This window comes from Salmo salar, unplaced genomic scaffold (genome assembly GCF_905237065.1).
Source record: "Salmo salar unplaced genomic scaffold, Ssal_v3.1, whole genome shotgun sequence".
NCBI lineage: Eukaryota > Metazoa > Chordata > Actinopteri > Salmoniformes > Salmonidae > Salmo > Salmo salar.
In genome coordinates, this window is record NW_025548155.1 from 65001 (window position 1) to 82843 (window position 17843).

At 48.1% G+C, this 17843-nt stretch overlaps 2 long non-coding RNA genes and 1 pseudogene across 4 annotated transcripts in view; 2 read left to right on the top strand and 1 right to left on the bottom strand.

The window, feature by feature from the left end:
* Positions 1-11456, top strand: part of LOC106591425 (serine hydroxymethyltransferase, cytosolic-like) — a 57187-nt pseudogene extending 45731 nt beyond the window's left edge. Inside the window, exons 9-12 of the transcript XR_006763361.1 lie at positions 4999-5121; positions 8240-8356; positions 8732-8842; positions 10418-11456. The product of XR_006763361.1 is annotated as a serine hydroxymethyltransferase, cytosolic-like (transcript). The remainder of the gene's footprint in view (positions 1-4998; positions 5122-8239; positions 8357-8731; positions 8843-10417) is intronic.
* Positions 11457-13138: 1682 nt separating this feature from the next.
* LOC106597073 (uncharacterized) lies at positions 13139-14223 on the bottom strand. The gene is made up of 2 exons (XR_006763363.1): positions 13520-14223; positions 13139-13462 (listed from the first exon to the last, which is right to left on the bottom strand). It is a non-coding gene; the product is annotated as an uncharacterized lncRNA (long non-coding RNA).
* Positions 14224-15210: 987 nt separating this feature from the next.
* Positions 15211-15916, top strand: LOC123732710 (uncharacterized). Of its 2 annotated transcripts, none has more exons than XR_006763360.1 (4): positions 15211-15321; positions 15384-15549; positions 15594-15766; positions 15875-15916. It is a non-coding gene; the product is annotated as an uncharacterized lncRNA (long non-coding RNA). The 2 variants fall into 2 exon arrangements; XR_006763359.1 differs by having other exon boundaries at positions 15231-15321; positions 15424-15593; positions 15658-15766.
* Positions 15917-17843: the final 1927 nt, after the last annotated feature.

The window sequence follows — 17843 nt, forward strand, 5'->3', positions numbered from 1 at the left end:
GCCAGGTCACCTCACTATGACAGGTAAAGTAGCCAGGACACCACACTATGACAGGTAAAGTAGCCAGGACCTCTCACTATGACAGGTAAAGTAGCCAGGACACCTCACTATGACAGGTAAAGTAGCCAGGTCACCTCACTATGACAGGTAAAGTAGCCAGGTAAAGTAGCCAGGTCACCTCACTATGACAGGTAAAGTAGCCAGGTCACCTCACTATGACAGGTAAAGTAGCCAGGACACCTCACTATGACAGGTAAAGTAGCCAGGTCACCTCACTATGACAGGTAAAGTAGCCAGGTAAAGTAGCCAGGTCACCTCACTACCACACTATGACAGGTAAAGTAGACAGGTCACCTCACTATGACAGGTAAAGTAGCCAGGTAAAGTAGCCAGGTCACCTCACTATGACAGGTAAAGTAGCCAGGTCACCTCACTATGACAGGTAAAGTAGCCAGGTCACCTCACTATGACAGGTAAAGTAGCCAGGTAAAGTAGCCAGGTCACCTCACTACCACACTATGACAGGTAAAGTAGCCAGGTCACCTCACTATGACAGGTAAAGTAGCCAGGTAAAGTAGCCAGGTCACCTCACTATGACAGGTAAAGTAGCCAGGTCACCACACTATGACAGGTAAAGTAGCCAGGTCACCTCACTATGACAGGTAAAGTAGCCAGGTAAAGTAGCCAGGTCACCTCACTATGACAGGTAAAGTAGCCAGGTCACCTCACAACCACCCAGTGTGTGTAGTGATCTAGTATTTACGGCGCATTCGGAAAGTATTCAGACCCCTTGACTTTTTCCACATTCTGTTAACGTTACAGCCTCATTCTAAAATGGATTTAAAAATAAATAAATATATTCCTCTTCAATATACACCCGATACTCCATAATGACAAAGTGAAAACAGGTTTTTATAATTGTTTACAAATATATAATTAAAAACAGAAATACCTTATTTACATAAGTATTCAGGACCCCTTTTTTGCTGTGAGACTTGAAATTGAGCTCCGACGCTTCCTGTTTCCATTGATCATCCTTGAGATGTTTGTGCACGTCAGAGCAAACACCAAGCCGTGAGGTCAAACTGTTTGTCCCGAGACGGGGATTGTGTTCGAGGCACAGATCTGGGATTTAGAAGGGTAGCAAACAACAACAAAAAATTTCCGCAGCATTGAAGGTCCCCAAGGACACAGTGGCGCAGCGGTCTAAGGCACTGCATCTCAGTGCTAGAGGCGTCACTACAGACCCTGGTTTGATTCCAGGCTGTATCACAAACCAGCTGTGATTGGGAGTGTAAATAGGGCGACGCACAATTTGGACCAGCATCGTCCGGGTTTGGCCGTCATTGTAAATAAGAATTTGTTCTTAACCGACTTGCCTAGTTAAACAAAGGTTTAATTAAACCTAAATGGAAAAGGTTTGGAAGCGCCAAGACTCTTCCTAGAGCTGGCCGCCAAGGACAAACTGAGCAATCAGGGGGAGAAGGGCCTTGGTCAGGGAGGTGACCGATGAGCCGATGGTCACTCTGACAGAGCTCCAGAGTTCCTCTGTGGAGATGGGAGAACCTTCCAGAAGGACAACCATCTCTGCAGCACTCCACCAGTCAGACCTTTATGGTAGAGTGTCCAGACGGAAGCCACTCCTCAGTAAAAGGTACATGACAGCTCGCTTGGAGTTTGCCAAAAGGCACCTAAAGACTCTCAGACCATGAGAAACAAGATTCTCTGGTCTGATGAAACCAAGATTGAACTCTTTGGCCTGAATGCCAAGCGTCACGTCTGGAGGAAACCTGGCACCATCCCTACGGTGAAGCATGGTGGTGGCAGCATCATGCTGTGGGGATGTTTTTCAGCGGCAGGGACTGGGAGACTAGTCAGGATAGAGGGAAAGATGAGCGGAGCAAAGTGCAGAGAGGTCCTTGATGAAAACCTGCTCCAGAGCGCTCAGGACCTCAGACTGGGGCGAAGGTTCACCTTCCAAGAGGACAACGACCCTAAGCACACAGCCAAGACAACGCAGGACAGGCTTCGGGACAAGTCTCAATGTCCTTGAGTGGCCCAGCCAGAGCCCGGACTTGAACCCGATCGAACATCTCTGGAGAGACCTGAAAATAGCTGTGCAGCGACGCTCCCCATCCAACCTGGCAGAGCTTGAGAGGATCTGCAGAGAAGAATGGGAGAAACTCCCCAAATACAGGTGTGCCAAGCTTGTAGCGTCACACCCAAGAAGACTCGAGGCTGTAATCACTGCCAAAGATGCTTAAACAAAGTACTGAGTAAACGGTCGGAATATTTATGTAAATGTGATGTTTCTGTTTGCAAAATATTCCAAAAAACCAGTTTTTGCTTTGTCATTATGGGGTATTGTGATGTCATTATGGGGTATTGTGATGTCATTATGGGGTATTGTGATGTCATTATGGGGTATTGTGATGTCATTATGGGGTATTGTGATGTCATTATGGGGTATTGTGTGTAAATTGATAAGGGGAAAAAAATATTGAATCCATTTTTAGAATGATGCTGTAACGTAACAAAATGTGGAACAAGCCAAGATGGTCTCAATACTTTCTGAATGCACTGTATGTGTTTCTCTAGGTGTGGCCGTGGCCCTGAAGCAGGCTCTAAACCCCAGAGGTTAAGGGTTAATGTGTGTTAATGTTTCTCCAGGTGTGGCCGTGGCCCTGAAGCAGGCTCTAAACCCCAGAGGTTAAGGGTTAATGTGTGTTAATGTTTCTCCAGGTGTGGCGGTAGCCCTGAAGCAGGCTCTAACCCCAGAGGTTAAGGGTTAATGTGTGTTAATGTTTCTCCAGGTGTGGCCGTGGCCCTGAAGCAGGCTCTAACCCCAGAGGTTAAGGGTTAATGTGTGTTAATGTGTGTGAATGTTTCTCCAGGTGTGGCGGTGGCCCTGAAGCAGGCTCTAACCCCAGAGGTTAAGGGTTAATGTGTGTTAATGTTTCTCCAGGTGTGGCGGTGTCCCTGAAGCAGGCTCTAAACCCCAGAGGTTAAGGGTTAATGTGTGTTAATGTTTCTCCAGGTGTGGCGGTAGCCCTGAAGCAGGCTCTGACCCCAGAGGTTAAGGGTTAATGTGTGTGAATGTTTCTCCAGGTGTGGCGGTAGCCCTGAAGCAGGCTCTAAACCCCAGAGGTTAAGGGTTAATGTGTGTTAATGTTCCTCCAGGTGTGGCGGTAGCCCTGAAGCAGGCTCTAAACCCCAGAGGTTAAGGGTTAATGTGTGTTAATGTTTCTCCAGGTGTGGCGGTAGCCCTGAAGCAGGCTCTAAACCCCAGAGGTTAAGGGTTAATGTGTGTTAATGTTTCTCCAGGTGTGGCGGTGGCCCTGAAGCAGGCTCTAACCCCAGAGGTTAAGGGTTAATGTGTGTTAATGTTTCTCCAGGTGTGGCGGTGGCCCTGAAGCAGGCTCTAAACCCCAGAGGTTAAGGGTTAATGTGTGTTAATGTTTCTCCAGGTGTGGCGGTAGCCCTGAAGCAGGCTCTAACCCCAGAGGTTAAGGGTTAATGTGTGTTAATGTTTCTCCAGGTGTGGCGGTAGCCCTGAAGCAGGCTCTAACCCCCAGAGGTTAAGGGTTAATGTGTGTTAATGTTTCTCCAGGTGTGGCGGTGGCCCTGAAGCAGGCTCTAACCCCAGAGGTTAAGGGTTAATGTGTGTTAATGTTCCTCCAGGTGTGGCGGTGGCCCTGAAGCAGGCTCTAACCCCAGAGGTTAAGGGTTAATGTGTGTTAATGTTCCTCCAGGTGTGGCGGTAGCCCTGAAGCAGGCTCTAACCCCAGAGGTTAAGGGTTAATGTGTGTTAATGTTTCTCCAGGTGTGGCCGTGGCCCTGAAGCAGGCTCTAACCCCAGAGGTTAAGGGTTAATGTGTGTTAATGTTCCTCCAGGTGTGGCGGTAGCCCTGAAGCAGGCTCTAAACCCCAGAGGTTAAGGGTTAATGTGTGTTAATGTTTCTCCAGGTGTGGCGGTAGCCCTGAAGCAGGCTCTAAACCCAGAGGTTAAGGGTTAATGTGTGTTAATGTTTCTCCAGGTGTGGCGGTAGCCCTGAAGCAGGCTCTAAACCCCAGAGGTTAAGGGTTAATGTGTGTTAATGTTTCTCCAGGTGTGGCGGTAGCCCTGAAGCAGGCTCTAAACCCCAGAGGTTAAGGGTTAATGTGTGTTAATGTTTCTCCAGGTGTGGCGGTAGCCCTGAAGCAGGCTCTAACCCCAGAGGTTAAGGGTTAATGTGTGTTAATGTTTCTCCAGGTGTGGCGGTAGCCCTGAAGCAGGCTCTAAACCCCAGAGGTTAAGGGTTAATGTGTGTTAATGTTTCTCCAGGTGTGGCGGTAGCCCCTGAAGCAGGCTCTAACCCCAGAGGTTAAGGGTTAATGTGTGTTAATGTTTCTCCAGGTGTGGCGGTAGCCCTGAAGCAGGCTCTAACCCCAGAGGTTAAGGGTTAATGTGTGTTAATGTTTCTCCAGGTGTGGCGGTAGCCCTGAAGCAGGCTCTAAACCCCAGAGGTTAAGGGTTAATGTGTGTTAATGTTTCTCCAGGTGTGGCGGTAGCCCTGAAGCAGGCTCTAAACCCCAGAGGTTAAGGGTTAATGTGTGTTAATGTGTGTTAATGTTTCTCCAGGTGTGGCGGTAGCCCTGAAGCAGGCTCTAACCCCAGAGGTTAAGGGTTAATGTGTGTTAATGTGTGTTAATGTTTCTCCAGGTGTGGCGGTAGCCCTGAAGCAGGCTCTAAACCCCAGAGGTTAAGGGTTAATGTGTGTTAATGTTTCTCCAGGTGTGGCGGTAGCCCTGAAGCAGGCTCTAACCCCAGAGGTTAAGGGTTAATGTGTGTTAATGTTTCTCCAGGTGTGGCGGTGGCCCTGAAGCAGGCTCTAAACCCCAGAGGTTAAGGGTTAATGTGTGTTAATGTTTCTCCAGGTGTGGCGGTGGCCCTGAAGCAGGCTCTAACCCCAGAGGTTAAGGGTTAATGTGTGTTAATGTGTGTGAATGTTTCTCCAGGTGTGGCGGTAGCCCTGAAGCAGGCTCTAACCCCAGAGTTTAAGGCATATCAGTACCAGGTGCTCTCTAACTGCAGAGCTATGGCCAACGCCCTCATCGACCTCGGGTACAAGATCGTCACCGGTGAGACAATAACGTCATGGTTGTGGTTAACAGACTAACACCTGTGTTGGACAGGCTGTAAGCCAAGGTTTCCAGAACTGGGTCCTGGGGACCCCAAGGGGTGAATATTTGGGGGGGGTTTTGCCCTAGGACCTGTGTAGTGCTAGTTCTGGAAACGCTGCTGTTAGGAATGGCCTCGGTTATTCCTTATCCCAACAGATGTTACTGTTACAATAGTTGAGGACCTCCCGAGTGGCGCAGTGGTCTAAGGCGCTGCATCGCAGTGCTAACTGTGCCACTAGAGATTCTGGGTTCGAGTCTCTGATGCAGCCGGCCGCGACCGTGAGACCCATGGGGCGGCGAACAATTTGGCCCAGCGTCGTCCGGGTTAGGAAGAGGGTTTGGCCGGCAGGGATGTCCTTGTCCCATCGCGCTCTAGCGACTCCTGTGGCGGGCCGGGCGCAGTGCACGCTGACACGGTCGCAAGGTGTACGGTGTTTCCTCCGACACATTGGTGCGGCTGGCTTCCCGGGTTATTAAGTGGGCATTGTGTCAAGAAGCAGTGCGGCTGGGTTGGGTTGTGTTTCTGAGGCAGCACCGCTCTCGGTCTTTCGCCTCTCCCGAGTCCATACGGGAGTTGCAGCGATGAGACAAGACTGTAACTACCAATTTGGATACCAACGAAATTGGGGAGAAAAAGGGGTAAAGAAAATACAGATAAAGTAAATATTACAATACTTGTTGTTAACCCTGTGTGTTAACTAGGAATGGGCACGGTTATTCAATATCCCAATGGACGTTAATATTAAAATACTTGAGTATTCATTTTTGCACAAAAAAACAATTTATAGGCCTATTTTTAACATTGACATTTTATTTATTTTTATATAAAATTGATAAAACAAACTTTTTTAATGTAGTTTTTTTATGACGTGCGCCCCATTAAAAATACCTGTAGCCTTCACGTGTGTAGCTTGTTGTTCAATCAAAGCTGCAAAAATATACCAAAATGAAGCATTATCTGATGAAATAACTTTAGAAAAGGGGGCACGAGACAGGGATGTCCCCTGTCGCCCTTCCTGTTTGCCAGTGGTAATTGAACTGCTAAGATATGGGACCCGAAACGTTAACGGGTATCAAAATTGGCAAACCATGAACAAAAAACTCAATTTATTTACCGACGATCTACTGATACACCTTTACTAATAATTAAAAACTCAATGCCCCTCACCCCCAACCCCCCCTTTTTTTTTGTTAAAAATTATTTTCAGAATAATCCAACATTTTAGGATATCAAATTTACATGGAAATAGAAGAAGAATACCTCATGATATACAACTTTTAAAAACATATGAAATACTGAGGAGGCTTAATAAGTGACAACAAACATATATAATGATAACTTTATCCCATTACTCAACAACATGTAATCAGATCTAAATGAATTATATTAATTCACATGCATTACATAATACAGCCATGTACATACAGATACAATTAACCACTTCAGAATGGCTCCCAGAGTTTTTTTTATTTTATAAATACCAATTACCCCGCCAAAAGACATTTCTTTAAAAAGTATAGTCGTGCCATAATGACTTCATATGGGCAGATAAACTCATAGAATAAATGGGAACCGTTTAAATCTGAGGGGGGGTGTTTTAAGCTTCCTAGATCTGAGGGGGGGTTTAAGCTTCCTAAATCTGAGGGGGTTTTAAGCTTCCTAGATCTGAGGGGTGTTTTAAGCTTCCTAGATCTGAGGGGGGGGGTTTAAGCTTCCTAAATCTGAGGGGGGGTTTTAAGCTTCCTAAATCTGAGGGGGGGGGTTTAAGCTTCCTAGATTTAAGGGGGGATTTAAGCTTCCTAAATCTGAGGGGGGGGGGTTTAAGCTTCCTAGATCTGAGGGGGGGGTTTAAGCTTCCTAAATCTAAGGGGGATTTAAGCTTCCTAAATCTGAGGGGGGGGGTTTAAGCTTCCTAAATCTGAGGGGGGTTTAAGCTTCCTAAATCTGAGGGGAGGGGGGGTTTTAAGCTTCCTAAATCTGAGGGGGGGGTTTAAAGCTTCCTAAATCTGAGGGGGGGTTTAAGCTTCCTAAATCTGAGGGGGGGGTTTAAGCTTCCTAAATCTGAGGGGAGGGGGGGGTTTAAGCTTCCTAAATCTGAGGGGGGGGGTTTTAAGCTTCCTAAATCTGAGGGGGGTTTTAAGATACCCCTCTCTCCTCGCTATGAAAGATGTGAGTGTTTGTTCTCGGAAGTACGGTAACTAATCAGTCTCTCACCGTTCCAAAAAATACTGAATCTTAAGATGTCGATATCCCGGGCGAGAATTGAATCTTGACACTCAGAAATGGGAGTCGACGTGCAAGGAGCCGAGGAATCGATTGTTTTGGAGTAGACTCTTCACAACTACGTCATCGTTGTTAAACAGTTGGACAAATGGCGACAGCAGCAAAGTCCTGTATGGTAACACTTTGAGATGTTAAATGAGAAGGAGATGCCAACATTACGAGGTGGAATTTAGGTACAGTAACGGTAGTACAGGTGCCAATGCTTCACCGTCTGAAAAGGGGACGCACCGCGACGCCCAAACGCACCGCGACGCCCAAACGCACCGCGACGCCCAAACGCACCGCGACGCCCAAACGCACCGGGACGCCCAAACGCACCGCGATACCCAAACCACTGCTGGCAGAATTTAGGTACAGTAACGGTAGTACAGGTGCCAATGCTGTTGTTTTTAAACATTAAGAAAAATGGTCAATTTGTCACATCCCTGGTTGCTATATGGTTGTGTTTATGTTGTGGTATGGTTGTGTTAATGTTGTGGTGTGGTTGTGTTTATGTTGTGGTATGGTTGTGTTAATGTTGTTGTGTTAATGTTGTGGTATGGTTGTGTTAATGTTGTGGTATGGTTGTGTTAATGTTGTGGTATGGTTGTGTTAATGTTGTGGTATGGTTGTGTTAATGTTGTGGTGATGTTGTGGTATGGTTGTGTTAATGTTGTGGTATGGTTGTGTTAATGTTGTGGTATGGTTGTGTTAATGTTGTGGTATGGTTGTGTTAATGTTGTGGTGTGGTTGTGTTAATGTTGTGGTATGGTTGTGTTAATGTTGTGGTATGGTTGTGTTTATGTTGTCCAGGGGGTTCTGATAACCATCTGATCTTACTGGACCTGAGGCCCAGCGGGACGGACGGAGGACGAGCTGAGAAGGTTCTAGAAGCTGCTGCCATCGCCTGCAACAAGAACACCTGCCCAGGTAAGTAACAGACACTGTCCTCTGTAGGTGATGAGTGCTCTGTATCCCAGTGGTCTATATGTGTGTGTGTAGGAACTGACCCGTGTGTGTGTGTGTGTGTGTGTGTGTAGGTGATGAGAGTGCTCTGTGTCCCAGTGGTCTATATGTGTGTGTGTGTGTGTAGGTGATGAGAGTGCTCTGTGTCCCAGTGGTCTATATGTGTGTGTGTAGGAACTGACCCTGTGTGTGTGTGTGTGTGTGTGTGTGTGTGTGTGTGTGTGTGTGTGTGTGTGTGTGTAGGTGATGAGAGTGCTCTGTGTCCCAGTGGTCTATATGTGTGTGTGTGGGAACTGACCCTGTGTGTGTGTGTGTGTGTGTGTGTGTGTGTGTGTGTAGGTGATAAGAGTGCATTGCGTCCCAGCGGTCTGAGGTTCGGCTCTCCTGCTCTGACCTCCAGGGGAATGGTTGAGGAAGACTTCAGGAAGGTCGCAGAGTTCATCCACAGAGGTGACCTTTAACCCCTGACCTCTGTGTCTATAGTCATAGTACTGACCCTAGATGTCCAGCTAGCAGACCAAGGCCCCTCTAATCCCTGACCTCTAACCCCTGACCTTTAACCCCTGACCTCTGTGTCTATAGACATAGTACTGATCCTAGATGTCCAGCTAGCAGACAACCCCTGACCTTTAACCCCTGACCTCTGTGTCTATAGACATAGTGCTGACCCTAGATGTCCAGCTAGCAGACCAAGGCCCCTTTAACCCCTGACCTCTAACCCCTGACCTCTGTGTCTATAGACATAGTACTGACCCTAGATGTCCAGCTAGCAGACCAAGGCCACCTCTAACCCCTGACCTTTAACCCCCGACCTCTGTGTCTATAGACATAGTACTGATCCTAGATGTCCAGCTAGCAGACCAAGGCCCCTCTAACCCCTGACCTTTAACCCCCGACCTCTGTGTCTATAGACATAGTGATGACCCTAGATGTCCAGCTAGCAGCCCAAGGCCACCTCTAACCCCTGACCTCTGTGTCTATAGACATAGTGCTGACCCTAGATGTCCAGCTAGCAGCCCAAGGCCACCTCTAACCCCTGACCTCTCAACCCCTCGTTCTCCCTACAGGTTATCCAGATTACCCTGGACGTCCAGGCCTCTCTGCAGCCCAAGGCCACCTCTAACCCCTGACCTCTCAACCCCTCGTTCTCCCTACAGGTATCCAGATTACCTCTCTGCAGCCCAAGGCCACCTCTAACCCCTGACCTCTCAACCCCTCGTTCTCCCTACAGGTATCCAGATTGACGTCCAGGCCTCTCTGCAGCCCAAGGCCACCTCTAACCCCTGACCTCTCAACCCCTCGTTCTCCCTACAGGTTATCCAGATTACCCTGGACGTCCAGGCCTCTCTGCAGCCCAAGGCCACCTCTAACCCCTGACCTCTCAACCCCTCGTTCTCCCTACAGGTTATCCAGATTACCCTGGACGTCCAGGCCTCTCTGCAGCCCAAGGCCACCTCTAACCCCTGACCTCTCAACCCCTCGTTCTCCCTACAGGTTATCCAGATTACCCTGGACGTCCAGGCCTCTCTGCAGCCCAAGGCCACCTCTAACCCCTGACCTCTCAACCCCTCGTTCTCCCTACAGGTTATCCAGATTACCCTGGACGTCCAGGCCTCTCTGCAGCCCAAGGTCACCTCTAACCCCTGACCTCTCAACCCCTCGTTCTCCCTACAGGTATCCAGATTACGTCCAGGCCTCTCTGCAGCCCAAGGCCACCTCTAACCCCTGACCTCTCAACCCCTCGTTCTCCCTACAGGTTATCCAGATTACCCTGGACGTCCAGGCCTCTCTGCAGCCCAAGGCCACCTCTAACCCCTGACCTCTCAACCCCTCGTTCTCCCTACAGGTATCCAGATTACCCTGGACGTCCAGGCCTCTCTGCAGCCCAAGGCCACCTCTAACCCCTGACCTCTCAACCCCTCGTTCTCCCTACAGGTTATCCAGATTACCCTGTACGTCCAGGCCTCTCTGCAGCCCAAGGCCACCTCTAACCCCTGACCTCTCAACCCCTCGTTCTCCCTACAGGTATCCAGATAACCCTGGACGTCCAGGCCTCTCTGCAGCCCAAGGTCACCCTGAAGGAGTTTAAGGAGGCCCTTGCAGGGGAGGCGAAGCACCAGGAACGGGTAGCAGAGCTGAGGGGCGAGGTGGAAGCTTTCGCGGGGAGGTTCCCCATGCCTGGTCTGGAGGAACTTTAGAAGACCGGGGTCCGATGGTTCTCACTGCTGGATTGCCTTTTTCCCCCTCTGCTGTTGCACCCTGTTGAATAAACTTCCCATCTCCTTTTCTCAACGTTTTGTAGGGAAGAACAAAAAAAAAAACCCAACTCAAACTATTCTGCTTTTTTTTTTTCCGTGAGTCCACTGTTGTTACAATCCCAGAATGTGTCGCAGGTCGGCTTGTCAAGATGAAGGAAATTCAAGAAGAGATGTCAATCTACCACATCATCATCCTTTATCTTGAAAACTTGACCGCTGACCTGCAAAACTGACTGTTTCCCTTCTCTGCCTTAACGGTTTGACTGACCGGTTTGTCCTCTGCCTTAACGGTTTGACTGACTGTTTCCCTTCTCTGTCTTAACGGTTTGACTGACCGGTTTGTCCTCTGCCTTAACGGTTTGACTGACTGTTTCCCTTCTCTGCCTTAACGGTTTGACTGACCGGTTTGTCCTCTGCCTTAACGGTTTGACTGACCGGTTTGTCCTCTGCCTTAACGGTTTGACTGACCGGTTTGTCCTCTGCCTTAACGGTTTGACTGACCGGTTTGTCCTCTGCCTTAACGGTTTGACTGACTGTTTCCCTTCTCTGTCTTAACGGTTTGACTGACCGGTTTGTCCTCTGCCTTAACGGTTTGACTGACCGGTTTGTCCTCTGCCTTAACGGTTTGACTGACCGGTTTGTCCTCTGCCTTAACGGTTTGACTGACCGGTTTGTCCTCTGCCTTAACGGTTTGACTGACCGGTTTGTCCTCTGCCTTAACGGTTTGACTGACCGGTTTGTCCTCTGCCTTAACGGTTTGATGTAACGAAACCCAAGACAAATAAAACTCTAATATGTGGAACACACCTCAGTCTCTACTGTCTCTCTTGTTCTTCAGAAGATGAACGACACTGTAGACGGCATGTGTGAATCAATGGGTGTGATTTAGAGGATGCATTGTGGGTAAATATAGAGCCCGTCGGCCATTAGGATTTGGTTCCAGATATACACATTTGAAAGAGAAAGATACCTAGTCAGTTACACAGCCGTTTAGAGGAACCGGCTGCGTTTTATCCGACCGTTTAGAGGAACCGGCTGCGTTTTATCCGACCGTTTAGAGGAACCGGCTGCGTTTTATCCGACCGTTTAGAGGAACCGGCTGCGTTTTATCCGACCGTTTAGAGGAACCGGCTGCGTTTTATCCGACCGTTTAGAGGAACCGGCTGCGTTTTATCCGACCGGAGAGGAACCGGCTGTGTTTTATCCGACCGTTTAGAGGGACCGGCTGTGTTTTATCCGACCGTTTAGAGAGACCGGCTGCGTTTTATTCGACCGTTTAGAGGAACCGGCTGCGTTTTATCCGACCGGAGAGGAACCGGCTGCGTTTTATCCGACCGGAGAGGAACCGGCTGCGTTTTATCCGACCGGAGAGGAACCGGCTGCGTTTTATCCGACCGGAGAGGAACCGGCTGCATTTTATCCGACCGTTTAGAGGAACCGGCTGCGTTTTATCCGACCGGAGAGGAACCGGCTGCGTTTTATCCGACCGTTTAGAGGAACCGGCTGCGTTTTATCCGACCGTTTAGAGGAACCGGCTGCGTTTTATCCGACCGTTTAGAGGAACCGGCTGCGTTTTATCCGACCGTTTAGAGGAACCGGCTGCGTTTTATCCGACCGGAGAGGAACCGGCTGCGTTTTATCCGACCGGAGAGGAACCGGCTGCATTTTATCCGACCGTTTAGAGGAACCGGCTGCGTTTTATCCGACCGTTTAGAGGAACCGGCTGCGTTTTATCCGACCGGAGAGGAACCGGCTGCGTTTTATCCGAGCGTTTAGAGGAACCGGCTGCGTTTTATCCGACCGTTTAGAGGAACCGGCTGCGTTTTATCCGACCGTTTAGAGGAACCGGCTGCGTTTTATCCGACCGTTTAGAGGAACCGGCTGCGTTTTATCCGACCGGAGAGGAACCGGCTGCGTTTTATCCGACCGGAGAGGAACCGGCTGCGTTTTATCCGACCGTTTAGAGGAACCGGCTGCGTTTTATCCGACCGTTTAGAGGAACCGGCTGCGTTTTATCCGACCGTTTAGAGGAACCGGCTGCGTTTTATCCGACCGGTTAGAGGAACCGGCTGCGTTTTATCCGACCGTTTAGAGGAACCGGCTGCGTTTTATCCGACCGGAGAGGAACCGGCTGCGTTTTATCCGACCGTTTAGAGGAACCGGCTGCGTTTTATCCGACCGGAGAGGAACCGGCTGCGTTTTATCCGACCGTTTAGAGGAACCGGCTGCCTTTTATCCGACCGTTTAGAGGAACCGGCTGCGTTTTATCCGACCGTTTAGAGGAACCGGCTGCGTTTTTTCCGACCGTTTAGAGGAACCGGCTGCGTTTTATCCGACCGTTTAGAGGAACCGGCTGCGTTTTATCCGACCGTTTAGAGGAACCGGCTGCGTTTTATCCGACCGTTTAGAGGAACCGGCTGCGTTTTATCCGACCGGAGAGGAACCAGGTTGGAACCATCTCAGTAACAACACCCAACCACTTTACAAATCGACAGAAACATTCAATAATTTAATGTCATTATAATAACAATACATCAGCATCATAAATGGTATGAACCAGACAGACATTCAGCTCTGTTTAACACTGGTCCTAGATCAGTTATATATATATATATATATCACCTCTCTAATGGTGACCTGTTCAACACTGGTCCTAGATCAGTTATATATATCACCTCTCTAATGGTGACCCGTTAGGACTGATCCTAGATCAGTCATATATATATATATATATCACCTCTCTAATGGTGACCTGTTAGGACTGGTCCTAGATCAGTTATATATATATATATATCACCTCTCTAATGGTGACCTGTTCAACACTGGTCCTAGATCAGTTATATATATATATCACCTCTCTAATGGTGACCTGTTAGGACTGGAGGGAGGAAACTGATTCTAGATCAGTTATTAACATTTACATTTTAGTTATTTTAGCAGACGCTCTTATCCAGAGCGACTTACAGTAGTGAATGCATACATTTCAGACATTTCCCCCCCACGTATTGGTCCCCCGTGGGAATCGAACCCACAACCCTGGCGTTGCAAACACCCATGCTCTACCAACTGAGCCACACGGGACCCATATATATATATCTATCTCTCACCCCTCGTTAGGACTGGAGGGCTGTTCCTAGATTCAAATCCGATCTCCTCTTTTCGGCTGTGCACCTTATTAAAAGGTAAAGTTTCCACGTTAACAGTAGGCTCAATCCTAAATTACCTTTTGGGTTTTTTTTAAAGGTGAACTATAACCCGGATCTTCTGCGGATCAGATTGAATCTAGCCAAGGGCTATTTCTTTCTGGTCCTGGAGGGACGAAACACTACTGGTTCTCATCCTCTACCTCTAATCCGAGACTCGTTCAGACCCGAGACTCGTTCAGATCTGGGGACAACAGGTTGAGACTCGTTCAGATCTGGGGACATCAGGTAGAGAGACTCATTCAGACCTGGGGACATCAGGTAGAGAGACTCATTCAGACCTGGGGACATCAGGTAGAGAGACTCATTCAGACCTGGGGACATCAGGTAGAGAGACTCATTCAGACCTGGGGACATCAGGTAGAGAGACTCATTCAGACCTGAGACTCATTCAGACCTGGGGACAACAGGTAGAGAGACTCATTCAGACCTGGGGACATCAGGTAGAGAGACTCATTCAGACCTGGGGACATCAGGTAGAGAGACTCATTCAGACCTGGGGACATCAGGTAGAGAGACTCATTCAGACCTGGGGACATCAGGTAGAGAGACTCATTCAGACCTGGGGACATCAGGTAGAGAGACTCATTCAGACCTGGGGACATCAGGTAGAGAGACTCATTCAGACCTGGGGACATCAGGTAGAGAGACTCATTCAGACCTGGGGACATCAGGTAGAGAGACTCATTCAGACCTGGGGACATCAGGTAGAGAGACTCATTCAGACCTGGGGACATCAGGTAGAGAGACTCATTCAGACCTTGGGACATCAGGTAGAGAGACTCATTCAGACCTGGGGACATCAGGTAGAGAGACTCATTCAGACCTGGGGACATCAGGTAGAGAGACTCATTCAGACCTGGGGACATCAGGTAGAGAGACTCATTCAGACCTGGGGACATCAGGTAGGAAGAGAAAGCAGAAATGTTTTGGCCCTCAGGACCTGAATAATACTTTGACATTGAAACACAACAGCTATACATAACTAGGTGAAAGCAGACCTGATGCAACACACACACACAATAAAACACACACACACACACACACACACACACACACACAATCAGCACACGCACACACAATCAGCACACGCACACACACGCACACACACACACAATAAGCACACACACACACACACACACACACAATAAACACACACACAATAAGCACACGCACACGCACACACACAATAAGCACACTGTGGTAAGACTGTTTTGGGTTGCATTTTGTCTGCATTTAGCCAATCTGTAACAATCAGAAGAATAAAATACACATCCAAACATCTTGACCTTTCAACAAACAGCAAGATGGAAATGAACCTTGTGAAGGAAACAGCAACATAAAGTGTTTTAATAGGAGGTAACTGGCAGAATAAAGGAAACTCCAACAGTGTTTTAATAGGAGGTCGGGTCGTCCACCAGGTAACTGGCAGAATAAAGGAAACTCCAGGTCCTCCACCAACCACCAGGTAACTGGGAGAATAAAGGAAACTCCAACAGTGTTTTAATAGGACGTCGGGTCGTCCACCAGGTAACTGGCAGAATAAAGGAAACTCCAGGTCCTCCACCAGGTAACTGGCAGAATAAAGGAAACTCCAACATAGTGTTTTAATAGGAGGTCGGGTCGTCCACCAGGTAACTGGCAGAATAAAGGAAACACCAACAGTGTTTTAATAGGAGGTCGGGTCGTCCACCAGGTAACTGGCAGAATAAAGGAAACTCCAGGTCCACCAACCACCAGGTAACTGGCAGAATAAAGGAAACTCCAACATAGTGTTTTAATAGGAGGTCGGGTCGTCCACCAGGTAACTGGCAGAATAAAGGAAACTCCAACATAGTGTTTTAATAGGAGGTCGGGTCGTCCACCAGGTAACTGGCAGAATAAAGGAAACTCCAACAGTGTTTTAATAAGAGGTCGGGTCGTCCACCAGGTAACTGGCAGAATAAAGGAAACTCCAGATCCACCAACCACCAGGTAACTGGCAGAATAAAGGAAACTCCAACATAGTGTTTTAATAGGAGGTCGGGTCGTCCACCAGGTAACTGGCAGAATAAAGGAAACTCCAACAGTGTTTTAATAGGAGGTCGGGTCGTCCACCAGGTAACTGGCAGAATAAAGGAAACTCCAGATCCACCAACCACCAGGTAACTGGCAGAATAAAGGAAACTCCAACATAGTGTTTTAATAGGAGGTCGGGTCGTCCACCAGGTAACTGGCAGAATAAAGGAAACTCCAACATAGTGTTTTAATAGGAGGTCGGGTCGTCCACCAGGTAACTGGCAGAATAAAGGAAACTCCAGGTCCTCCACCAACCACCAGGTAACTGCCAGAATAAAGGAAACTCCAACATAGTGTTTTAATAGGACGTCGGGTCCTCCACCAACCACCAGGTAACTGCCAGAATAAAGGAAACTCCAACAGTGTTTTAATAGGACGTCGGGTCCTCCACCAACCAGAACAGCTTTAATACACCTTGACATCGATTCTACAAGTGTCTGGGAAGTCTATCGGAGGGATGAGACGCCATTCTTCCACGAGGAAATTCCATCATTTGGTGTTTTGTTGATGGTATTGAAGCCACCTTGCAGCCATTTTGGCTCTCCTTAATGATGTGTATAAACCCTGGATGGCTGACGGGGGGGCTGTATTGCAGCCATTTTGGCTCTCCTTAATGATGTTTATAAGCCCTGGATGGCTGACAGGGGGGTGCTGTATTGAAGCCACCGTGCAGCCATTTTGGCTCTCCTTAATGATGTGTATAAACCCTGGATGGCTGACAGGGGGGGGGCTGTATTGCAGCCATTTTGGCTCTCCTTAATGATGTGTATAAACCCTGGATGGCTGACAGGGGGGTGCTGTATTGAAGCCACCGTGCAGCCATTTTGGCTCTCCTTAATGATGTTTATAAACCCTGGATGGCTGACAGGGGGGTGTTGTATTGAAGCCATTTTGGCTCTCCTTAATGATGTGTATAAACCCTGGATGGCTGACAGGGGGGTGCTGTATTGAAGCCACCGTGCAGCCATTTTGGCTCTCCTTAATGATGTGTATAAACCCTGGATGGCTGACAGGGGGGTGCTGTATTGCAGCCATTTTGGCTCTCCTTAATGATGTGTATAAACCCTGGATGGCTGACAGGGGGGTGCTGTATTGCAGCCATTTTGGCTCTCCTTAATGATGTGTATAAACCCTGGATGGCTGACGGGGGGGGGCTGTATTGAAGCCACCGTGCAGCCATTTTGGCTCTCCTCCATTGTAAATAATATGTTGGACGATATAGAAATCCATTTACTAAATGTCATTACATTAATTTCTGACATGTTTATTCCATTAAGACACCGTAATGTATAATTTTACATATGTGAGCTAAACTAAAATATTTTTTTTAGCGCCCCCCCCCAACCCCTTTAAAAATACTAATGTTACTGTCCCCCACTACAAACAACAACAAATACTTAAATACATGTAATGTTGTCCTTGAAACCGTTAATTGTAATGCTGTAAACTTCCATTCAATCCTATGGAGGACTGTCAAAATGGCCGACCGGTGGCTTAAAGCCTATAAATGTCCAGTAAACAGCAGCAGCAGCAGCAGTCTAGGGTTTATATACACGTCGTTGGTATAGCGACGGTAAAGGAGCTAAATCGAACTCGACCAAAAAAAAACAAACAAAGGAACTCCCTTGCCATGGAAACGCGTCGGGGGGGGGGGGGGAATCCCCAAAGCTTCCTCGTTGTCCCTCAGCTAAATTAGTCTATTGTCTATTTCACACTATGTTGGAGGTAAAAAAAAAAAATCGGAGTATAATGATTGTATTGGATGTTATCAACTCATGTCATCGTCACCTAAATCAACGATTTCTGTACGCTAGCTAAGGCTAACCAGCTTATACGAAAACGGGAGTTAGCATTTAGCAGGGAGTTAGCATTTAGCAAGGAGTTAGCATTTAGCAGGGAGTTAGCATTTAGCAGGGAGTTAGCATTTAGCAG